Source organism: Pteropus vampyrus, unplaced genomic scaffold, assembly GCF_000151845.1.
Source record: "Pteropus vampyrus isolate Shadow unplaced genomic scaffold, Pvam_2.0 Scaffold23, whole genome shotgun sequence".
Classification (NCBI taxonomy): domain Eukaryota; kingdom Metazoa; phylum Chordata; class Mammalia; order Chiroptera; family Pteropodidae; genus Pteropus; species Pteropus vampyrus.
In genome coordinates, this window is record NW_011888804.1 from 9,105,241 (window position 1) to 9,116,127 (window position 10,887).

The 10,887-nt window shown below is 40.8% G+C and overlaps 1 protein-coding gene and 2 non-coding genes across 4 annotated transcripts in view; 1 reads left to right on the top strand and 2 right to left on the bottom strand.

Annotated features, from left to right (window-relative positions):
- Nucleotides 1–5,468: 5,468 nt before the first annotated feature.
- On the bottom strand, nucleotides 5,469–5,609 carry LOC111737085. The gene has a single exon (XR_002779345.1). It is a non-coding gene; the product is annotated as a U4 spliceosomal RNA (small nuclear RNA).
- A 642-nt stretch (nucleotides 5,610–6,251) lies between these two features.
- On the bottom strand, nucleotides 6,252–6,392 carry LOC111737086. Its single transcript, XR_002779346.1, has one exon. It is a non-coding gene; the product is annotated as a U4 spliceosomal RNA (small nuclear RNA).
- A 2,824-nt stretch (nucleotides 6,393–9,216) lies between these two features.
- SIRT4 (sirtuin 4) overlaps nucleotides 9,217–10,887 on the top strand; it is a 9,406-nt gene continuing 7,735 nt past the window's right edge. The window contains exon 1 of one of the 2 annotated variants that reach the window (XM_011355866.2): nucleotides 9,217–9,271. The gene's annotated coding sequence lies outside the window, so the exon portion shown is untranslated. The remainder of the gene's footprint in view (nucleotides 9,272–10,887) is intronic. The other variant, XM_011355867.2, reaches the window with a different exon arrangement.

Here is a 10,887-nt window from a genome sequence, read left to right on the forward strand (position 1 = left end):
TAGAAGCGCCATATTAAGCCTTTTACATTATTGTCTCATTTAATCCTCATAAAGACCCAATGGGGAGTTTTATGTTTATTTTACAGGCCAGAAAACTGAGACTCAAAGTAAGCTGCCCAGGGCCACACAGGTACAAAGTGGCGAAGTCAGGATTCAAACCCAGGATTGTCTGACTCCAGCGTCCATGTGCTTGCTCATGAAGGGGAGCATGGGAGTTGTGTTGCAGCCCCTTGACAAGTTCATGCTCCCCAGGTGGCTTGGACACAGTACCCAGCAAAGGCTTTGCTGCTTCTGAATTTGGGGGCAGGACACCATCTGAGTCACTCACTGCCCTGCTTAGAACTTTCATGATGTCAGAATAAAGCCCAGTAATTTTCCATGACCTCTGACCTCATTAGAGGACCCAGTGTCACGTGCCTTCTCCCCAACTCTCCCTTTTTCCTTTCTGAGCTCCAGTCAGTAGGAATGACTTTAAGTTCCTCCAAGAGGCCACATTCTCCTGGCTCAAGACCCCTGCAGGTGCTGTAACTCCTGCTAAAATGTATCCTGTTCTCTTTCTTCTGGTTAACTCTTCTTCAGTTCACAGCTCAACCACCCCCTCCTCCAGGAAGCCTCATCTGACCACTGCCTAGACTTGAATAATTGGTCCCACAACCCTCATTTAGCTCTTGTCAGGCACCATGGAAAGCACTTTTCCTATATTATCTAACTTAACACCCACAAAATCTCTATAGCAGTGAACCTCTTCCTTGGTGGCACCTAGGAAGTTTTAAAACATATTTTTTTGCCCAGAATTCACCTTCAGAAATTCTGATTCAATTGGCCTTGGATGCAGCCTGGGCATCAGGATTTTAAAAAGCTCCCCCCTTGGATGTGGTTCCATAGTGTAGCAGTTAGCACATCTGCTTTATACACAGAAGGTCCTGGGTTCACACCCCAGTGGAGCCACAATCCATGGTCTATGGCCATGGCACCCTGAACAAGCCTGATGTCTGATCTCAATGAAGCTAAGCAGGGTCAGGCCTGGTTAGTACTTGGATGGGAGACCACCTAGGAAGACCAAGAACTGTAGGCATAAATAATAATAAAAATAAAATAAAAAAATATAAAGCTCCCTCGGGGGATTCTCGTGCACAGCCAGGTGGAGACCCACTGGTCTCTGAGATAGACGTGATCCTGACACTTCTTTTACAGCCATGAAAACTGAGTTACAGAGAAGTTAAGTGGCCTAGGGTCCCGCAGCTAGTGAATAGTGGAGCGAGGATTTGAACCCAGAAAGTCTGGCTTCAGAGCTTTGTGGGGAAAAATCAATTGGCCTCAGTTAGTTTCTCAAGCGATGGAGAGCTGTGAGCCAGTCTCTTCTGAGATAGACACTGAGGGCCCCTCGGGCATGAGATATTTTTAATCTAGAAAAGCTAGGATTCTTACAGACATCCTCTGGTAACTTGAACACTGAGAAGATTGTTTGGGGGCCTGTGGACCCTTTCCCAGCTGAAATAGTGCCTGGAGTCCAGCTGTTCTGTCCCCTGGAGCCAGTGGGTCCAGGCTGGCTCTGGGCGACAGAATGGGAGGGTGGGGAGGGAGTGGGGGTTGGTTCCATCAGGGGCTGATGTTTGCAAAGATATTTCCATACATGGAGGAGGGGAAGAGGGTCAGGATTACCTCACCCAACCCAGCCCCTTCTCCCTGCTTCTTGCCTGAGAAGGAGCTAGAGAACAAACAAGTGTTAGAACTGGATGAGTTCACCCTCCTGCTTCTTCCCCTCCCTCACCGAGGAGAGTCCTGTGAAAACTGCAGAGCACGTCCAAACATACACATTAAGCATTCTCCAGATGCTCTACGTGGCTTTGTGGGCGAACACATTGGTACAGTGCTGGGGGAGGGAAACTCTTAAAATGAACGCTAAATATTCATGGCCTTTGTGCAGGCAATCTCACCTGTAGAAATTTCCTCCTAGAAATACACCACAAATAGGCAAAATTCTCCGGAAAATATCCTAGAACTTCCAAAGATGTTCATCGTAGCATTGCTTGTAATCAGAAAGAACTGGAAACAACTGCAATGTCCATCCATAGGAGATTTAGCTGAAGTGGGATATATATCCATACAGGAAGAGGGTAGCTGTGTGTTGACATGGAAAATATGTCCATGATATATTGGTTAGCAGAAAAAAAAGAAAGTAGTAGAAATGTATGTAGCGTATAATCCAATGTTTGTTCATAATTATGTTGACACATGAATAGAACCATTTAGAAGAATAATCTTACTTACCTGTGGCTATCTCCTCTAGCAGTGAAAGTGGGATTATGGTGGAGGCTTTGTCACAGCTTCATATATAGGCTGTTTGGATTTTATATGCAAACGTGATATAACTTTGTAACTAGAAAAAGATTGGGTTGTGAAACAGCAAAAACTATGTAAAACTCACACGGATCCATTTTAAAAAGGTTAATTTGTTATGTGAATTTTACTCCAATTAAAATAAAGGCGTTGTAACTTAAACTACCCAGACAAAGGAAGGTGCCAGTAGATCTGAGAGCAAAATATCACAAGCATGTTCCATAAATTTTACCTTAAAAAAAACAACAACATTGTTTTGCTTTCTTTAAGCTATTTGTTCATTGTTTCGGTGGTGGGTTTTTTCATGCCTTTCTTTCTTGTATTTGCTTACAAATGAGTCATTATCTTTACTCGCTATTATAAATTCTAAGAAAATCACATACACACCCATACATCATATGAGTTAGTGTTTGCTAGATCATCACCTGACTTTCTGATCGATACAAAAGTTGCCATGGAAGGAGCATCCATCTTCTCTTTCCTCCAGGCCTGGTTTGACACTCCCGTTAGCCATCTTGGCAAGCAGTTAAAATGGAAAGAAATGGTTGGAATGAATTTTCAGACAACACTATCAAGAATCTTTGTAGCTCCTTGAAATTTCAGCTTCTGGGCAGCACACCCTGGCAACTTTTGCAGTTCCTGTAATCAAAGTGGGGTCTCCAGGATGTCCCTTTGAGCAGTTGTCATTGACCCCCTCTTTCCACTACATTTCTGACACACTGGCTTTTCAGGGGGACTCTTCTTGACTTCCTGGGACCATAGGTCCTGAACATAAGCCTTGATCCCAGAAAACCCACTGCGGGTTTCAAAGTAGCGATGCTAACTTATCATTCAGCCGTATCTTTTTTTTTTTTAATTTAAGTATAGTTGGTATATAACCTTACATTGGTTATATTAGTTTCAGATGTACAATACAGTGATTCAACATTTTTATACCTTACAATGTGATCGCCCTACTAATTCTAGTAATCATCTGTCACTGTGCAAACTTCTTACAATATTATTGACTATATCCTCTTCCCCTTTTCACCCATCCCCCAACTCCTCCCTCAGCCTCGATATCTTGATGCCTGATCAGGAAGTGGTTCAGGGAATGGTTGTGGACAGTAAAGGGCTTTTAGTATCAAATGGTTCCTATGTCAAGGGCTGTTCATCCACAGATTACTGATTACATAAGGAAAAATGTACTTTTACATTAGAGAGAGAGCAAGCTACTACTGCCTTTTCCAAGTGCTCTAACTCAGTATCACTAATAGTGGAAGATCCAGTACGAAGTTCACAGTGACACCTCTGAAGTTCTCTTGAATCTATTCAAGCTTGGACGTCTAACTTCCACTTTACAGGAAGTACAAGGGACAGAGGAACATGATAACAACCCTGCCACAAAGGACACAATCAGATAAAGCCAGAATGTGGAACATTCTACAAGATAACTGTCTTAGACTCTTTAAAAAATCAATGCCATAAAGGAAAGAAAAAAGGCAGAGGGACTTGTATGGATTTTAAAAGACTGTAGATGAAATGTAAAATGGTACACCTGCTCTGGAAAATAAGCTGGCGGTTTTTTACAAAATTAAGAGAGCAATTTACCACATGGCCCAGAGAATTAAAAACAGGCCCACACAAAAACTTGTACAATTATGTTCTTAGCAGTTTTATAATGTCTTTGACTGGCTGAATGGTTGAACAAACTCTGGTACTTCCATACAATGGAATTGTGGGGGTTCAGAACGAGTCACCTCAATACCCTGGCATGCAGATTATTTTTAACTGAAAACAGTGAAAGCTCAGAAGGCTCAGGAAAAAACTTTGGTCTTTCTTCTTACTGCCTAAAAGAATTAAAGGTAGAGGACCTCCTCCAGGAAAGGAGTTATCATCATAGGTAACTACAGTTTGACCTTAATTGGGTATGACAGACAGGCAGGAACCTAGCAAAGCCCTTTTGATCAAAGTGCTCCTTGTGTCCCCTTGTTTCAAGATGGCCCAGTAAACATTTGTTTACTAAACATTAACGCTTTTCATCCCCTTGTAAATTCGCCTTACCCTCTTTGAAGTCCCAGACCCCTGCTTCCCCCTCCTTGGTCCAGAATGATATATACGCCAGAATGATATATATAAAGATGACAAAATTTTTTCTTTACTGCCTTTGGAATTTTCATGCTTATGGGAATTCCCGGTATGCATGTATTAAAACTTGATTTTCTCCTGTTAATCTGCAGTGTGACATTTGAATTATTCAATCAGGCAGAGGAACTAAGGGGGTAAAGGGAAAATTTCCCCCTACCCAACAGAATACTACTCAGCAAGAGAAAAGAATGAACTATTGATACATGCGACAGCCTATAAGGACCCCAAGGACATTACATTTAGTGGGGAAAAAAAGTCGATTTCAAAAAAAAAATGCAGGGACTGGGCCGGTTGTTTCTCCCAGTGTCTCCTTGAACCTTGAGATGCTGTTCCATCATCTTCGCCCTTAGTAATGACATCCTTTTGCTTACAGGCCAGAGGAGAGTTTGATGGGTGGTGGCCAAAACAGGCACAGCTGAATCTGCCATGCACAGGGGTCTTCTATCCAGGGATACCCCTGGCCTTCCTAACAGGGCAAGGCTAGAGGCAGCCGGTGTAGCGGAAACCAGCACACCACTAGGGGTAAGAGGACTTGGTTCCAAGCCCAGCTCTGCCCGGAACTCCACAATGGGACCTGAGCGAGTCTGCTCCGTTTGTTTCTCTCCTGGTCGCTTTAAAAAGGAAACACTTGGATGAGATGCTTTCATATTCCTTTCCATGTCTGCAAATTTGTAATTCTATGGATGGGGTTGCTGGTAGATTCTGTCATTTGCCAATTGCGAGCTTTTAGGTAAAGAATCGCTACGAAAATTATTACAACCAAGCGAACACTCTCTGCAGCGGGGGGGCCTACGGGGTACACTCCAAAATACAGGAGAGAGCAGCGCGTTTTTTAAGCACCGAATGCCACGCCCACGGTGTATGACTAAACTTATATTACAAAAAAAAAACCTACCAAAGAAAGGTAGATTTGAACTGCAACTTACAGAATATTTCCAGGTCACACCAAAATTACGAAGCAACTATTAATGTTGACTTTTTTTCAAACCGATAAGATTCAGTCTCCGTAGAGACTGTCAAAAATTGCCAATGCCGACTATATTTCAAGTCGTCATGGCGGGGTATTGGGAAAAGTTTTCAATTAGCAATAATCGCGCCTCGGATAAACCTCATTGGCTACGATACTGCCACTGCGCAAAGCTGGAGAGCGTGAGTACGCACTCCGCCCCCCGACAGATGACAACGGCCTTTACACAAAGGGTGAGCGATTCCCAGGGAATTCGTGGATCTGACGCGTTCCCTTTCGAGCAGTTATACTTAAGGTCCGTCCGCATGGGAAGCTTCTTGTTGTTGGATCATTTCGTGTCGAACAGCCAAAATTTGGAAATGAGCTCACATTCGCTGGGGATGCTGGGGAATTTTATGCAAATCAACGTGACATCACAGAGATGACAGGATTGACTTGAATTTTGAGAAACTGCGCGTTGGAAGGCAAGGAAAACGAGGGTGAACCGAAAAAGGATGAATAGCTAAAGGGCAGGGTGTATAAACAGCAGACGGGAGCCAGAGGGGGCACATTCAGAGTTAAAATCTGAAAAGCTTGGGCGGCGAGTAGAAAAAACGCAGCGTGGACAAAACAGATCTAGGAGGACAGGTATTTAAGAAACCAAGCTACGAAGTTGAAATCAAATAAATTCAAGTTCTACAGATATGTCTAACCCGAGATATAGAGAAAAAGGTAACTTTGTGAATACCACGTGGGTACTCTTAATACACTCAGAAATCCAAACGAAAAAAACACAGTGAAAAAAAAAAAATTCTATTTTTTTAACTCATATATTCAGTCTCCGTAGAGACTGTCAAAAATTGCCAATGCCGACTATATTTCAAGTCGTCACGGCGGGGTATTGGGAAAAGTTTTCAATTAGCAATAATCGCGCCTCGGATAAACCTCATTGGCTACGATACTGCCACTGCGCAAAGCTAATCTCCGCTCATCCCTACTCATCACTCCCTATAAGCAAGGTTCCTATTTCAGAAAGGCGATCTTGAGTCTCATGGAAAAACCTTCAATTATTGTTTGGTTCAAAATTATATGACCATATGAAGATCTCTAAGAAATACATAGGCTGTTTCCGAAGATTCTCCTGCTGGGTTTCATTTAACTAGGTTTTGGCGAAGCATGAAGCAAAGCATTATGGGAGGAAACATGCTAATAACAATTCAGAGAATGAATTGGGCAATGAGAAATGGGCTATTTACTCATTTGGCTCCGGATTCACAGTGTAACTATGCTCTCCAAAAGAGATTTTTTTTTTTTTAATTGTGGTAAAATATACCTCACAGACAATTTACCAGTGTAACCATTTTTAGGTGTATAGTTAAGTAGCATTAAGTACATTTTCATTATTTGCAACCATCACCGGTATACATTTCCAGAACTTTTTCATCATCTCAAACTGAAACTCTATACCCATTAAACACTAACTCCGTTTCCTCCCTCCCTTCGCTCTTGGCAACCTTTATTCTTTCTGTTTCTACGAATTTGATTATTCTAAGTACCTCATATAAGCGGAACCATCAATATTTGACCTTTTGTGTCTGGCTTGTTTCATAGTGTAACGTTTTTAGGGTCCATCTATGTTGTATATATGTCAGAATTTCATTCCTTTTTATGACTAATAGTCAATTGTGTGGAATTTTACTATCTATTCATTCTTTGAAGGACATGCGTTACTTCCACCTTTTGACTATTATAAATAATGCTTCTATGAACATTGGCATACAAGTATTAGTTTGAATTCTTGTTTTCAATTTTTTTGTGTGTATATACCTAGAAGTGGATGATATGGTAATTCTATGTTTAAAACAAAAGAGTTTTCTGTGAGCATCCTAATTCAGAGAGGAGGGACTGAAAGAAAAAGGCTATTTCTACAGAAATGTCCACAGTTCATGAGGTTTGAAGTAACTCTCTCATTGCTTGTTTTCTCTCTGCAAGTGGAAAGTTGTTAGTAAACTAACTATATCTGGATTTTTTTCCTCCCTGAACTATATTCTCCAAAGTACTTTTGCTTTTTGCTACTCATTAAGATGCTACTCATTAGTAGTCTCTAAGAAAATGACATTATCCCAAACATTTTATTATAAAAAATTTTAAACATGAAACATTCAAGGTATTGCTCCATGAATATTCATGTAGTCATCATTTAGATGCAAAAATGAACATTTTTAAAAGGCTATTTGATGCTGATGTGTAGTTAATTTTTTTTTTTCACAGCCATAAGTGCCAGGGTTAGAAAAACCAGCAGAAAAAAGAAAACACTAACAATCCGATTAATTTCGATTATTTTACTTTGCTACAATCAAAGACTTAGTAATTTCTGGTTAGGAGAAATAAGAAGACTTCTCAGTCCTTGAGATTGTACTGATTGGGTGGCTCATTATACCCTGTCAGTACCTATCAAGGGAAAGCGTGTATTTCATCAGCTGTCTTGGATGACTTGACCTTCCACAGATGACTTTTCAGCATTATGAGAAAAATGGAAAACTCAGTTAATTTCTTCCTGAACATGAGATTCTTTGGTGCCTAAAAGCACGATAGTCATATATTCCTAGTCGGTCTCTATTAATAATGCTTATGCCACTTAGAGAACTGAAAAAATAATATGAATTTGAAATTTTTCATAATAAAATTTGTCTGGGGTCGGAGGGAATGTCACTGCTTGGGCATTTCCATAGGTTTTGCTCAAATCCCCATGTGTGTAGAAAACATTCTGAATTACAACATTTTTTGACAGTAAAAGTTCCCAGTCTACATATTGGTCCTTTTTTCAGCCACTGTGGACAGGTTAATGGAGGCACAAAAGGTTGTCATGTCAGGTCATTCTCCCAAATAAGTGACCTATCCCAGCTGTTGCTGGAAGCACTGCTCCCACACTACTAAACTGGGTTATTTTACCAATATTTACCTCCATACATTCAATGAGAGGACCAGGAGTAAAACACTGACCCCAGTTTCCATACTACTCCAGGCTTCAGTTCATTTTAAACTGGGGGAAGTGGTTCCTTAGGTGGTCTTCACGTTCCCTATTAGCTGCCCTTTGATTATATTATCATTCACAAGTTGATTGATGTCTTATTTAGTTGATGCAGCGGTTCTCACAGGCTACACATTAGAGACAACTGGGACGTTTGTAAACCGATTTGATGCCCAGGCATCTCCCCAGACCAATTAAATCGATCTCTGAGAGTGAGACCCAGGCATTGTTTAATAAAAACACATGATAGAGAATGAAATTGGAGAGGCCAAGTGCGTAAACACATTAATTCCTGTATTTTAGATTCGGCTTGAGTTATTCATTAATATGTAAAAACATCAACTTTTCAGGCACTTGTGAATGTGCTTCTTGACAACCCACTCACTGCAAGGTAGGGAACTTGATTCTGTCACGGTAAGTCGAAAGGATCATAAACACTGAAGTTGAGGGTGAATTAAATCTAGACCCATTATTAAAGCTTCTATCTTAAAAGAGAATGAATTCCTAAGTTAGCGCTGTTTGGATGCACAATTTTGCATTCAGGACTTTGGCGGCAAGTTCTAAACACCTCTCTCAGAGAAAATAATAAATTGGCTTAGGTGAGAGCCGCAAATGGCGAACCGAGGTTCAAAACCTCTGACCAGGAAGAGCAGACAGGGAGCGGGCGCTACTGGAAAATATGAGACCCTCAATAGTGATACGTAGAGAATTGTGGAACTTGTAGTTTCCCTTGCATCATTTAAGTTTTGTGAACTACATTTCCCAAAATGCAAATGTAGCCAGTCAGTTCCGCTGTCGGATGTGAAGTAATTCTTAAGCTGTGAAAGGTAAGTGTGTCCTGTACAGGCTGCAAGTGTCTAGAAGTTGTGGATTTCTTGTAAGGAATTTCTCCCATTTCTCCTCTTTGCCCTTTGGTGGGACCTGGGAGAGAGTAGCTGTTCTAATAGAGCGGGTTTACCCCAGCCTTCTGGTCTCAGGAACCCGGACTCTATTTGTTTAGCTGTTCACGTGTTGCTGTGAAATGTCCAGTTGAAATCAGGGTCCTGAACCCAGATCTGGAAAACCAAGCATAAGCTAATAGGGGAAGCCAGTTTACCCGACATATAGGGTGCGTGTATCACTAGAGAATTTCTGTATTCTATCAAATAATGTCAAAGCCTTGTTTTTACAGCTAGAGAAGCAGACACGCAGGGGTAGAATGTCTTGCCATGTCTCACTACTCTTTGCTGTGTGCAAGCAGCAGTTTGCAATTGGGAGTCAATTAAAAGAATATGGAGGAAGTTAAAGAATAAAAGGTTCATATGCTTAATTACATTAATAAAAGGCCTGAAAAGTCTGAGCAACAACTTCATCAACACCTGGCTTAGTAGGACTCAATTGTCCTGTTCTTAGAGTATGAAGAAATAAGATAATTCTAATTTATAAAATGAGAAGTAGGTTTATGGGACATATAGTTCCACAAGGAGTGGTATTAACTAAAAATATAAATATATTCCTTTTATAGAGACATATCTAGTTATAGTCACAGATGGAATAACAATGAGGTATTAAGGGATTTAAGGGATATTGAGTGTAAGTCATTAAACCTTTTGAAGTTTATAAGGAATTCAATTCTGCCCAGCCAGGTGTTACTGGGAGAAACATAGTAAGCCTCATGTTATGCAGCTTTACCAATTTTTACTTCACCTTCCCTCCTTTTTTTAAAAATAGACTTTTTAAGGCCCCTTTTCTTTTTTTTCAATGATAAACCAAAATATACAGTTTCCTTTGGATACGGAAAGCCTTTGCGGATTCACCAGCCATTTTAAGTTCATTTCCATCTGAAGGCCACAGCATAGTGGAACTGTCTGTAGGTTCTTAAGAGGTCAGGAAGATAAGATTGGCTTGAGCTGTTATGAAATAGTCCAGGGTGGAGACAAGATTCTGTTTTGTGGAAGGTATTAGACATCCTTGACCAAAATAGATTAGTAAAATATAATAAAAAGGGAAGCTTGTTATTTCAGGTTGGACTTCACAGGACCCAGGAAGGTGTTGGGATTAGTTTGTACCAGTGAGGGCCAGTTGTTAAATATTTAGGAATTTGCTAGTGAGTAGTTAAACCATTGGTAGCCTGAAATTGGCCATAATGGGATTCTTTTATCTTTTTTTGAGGGGGAGGGTAGAAGGGGAAGCCAGTTTACCAGCAGACCCTTGGCAAGGGTCAGTTTTTCCTATAAGCCTGGAGTCTCAGTGTTCTATGCATCCTTGAGTAATCAGATTCTGAGCTAGCTCACACCCTTTCAAAAGGTTGATTTGGATTTCAAAGTAAGATTATTAATACACTCTAGGTGTGTATGGAGGGAAGGAGGCTGTACCTTTCTAGTGAAAGATATTATTGTGTATTTTGGGGGCCATCCTTTGAGGTACTATAGTTATTGATTAATTCATTATCAATAGGTTGTTC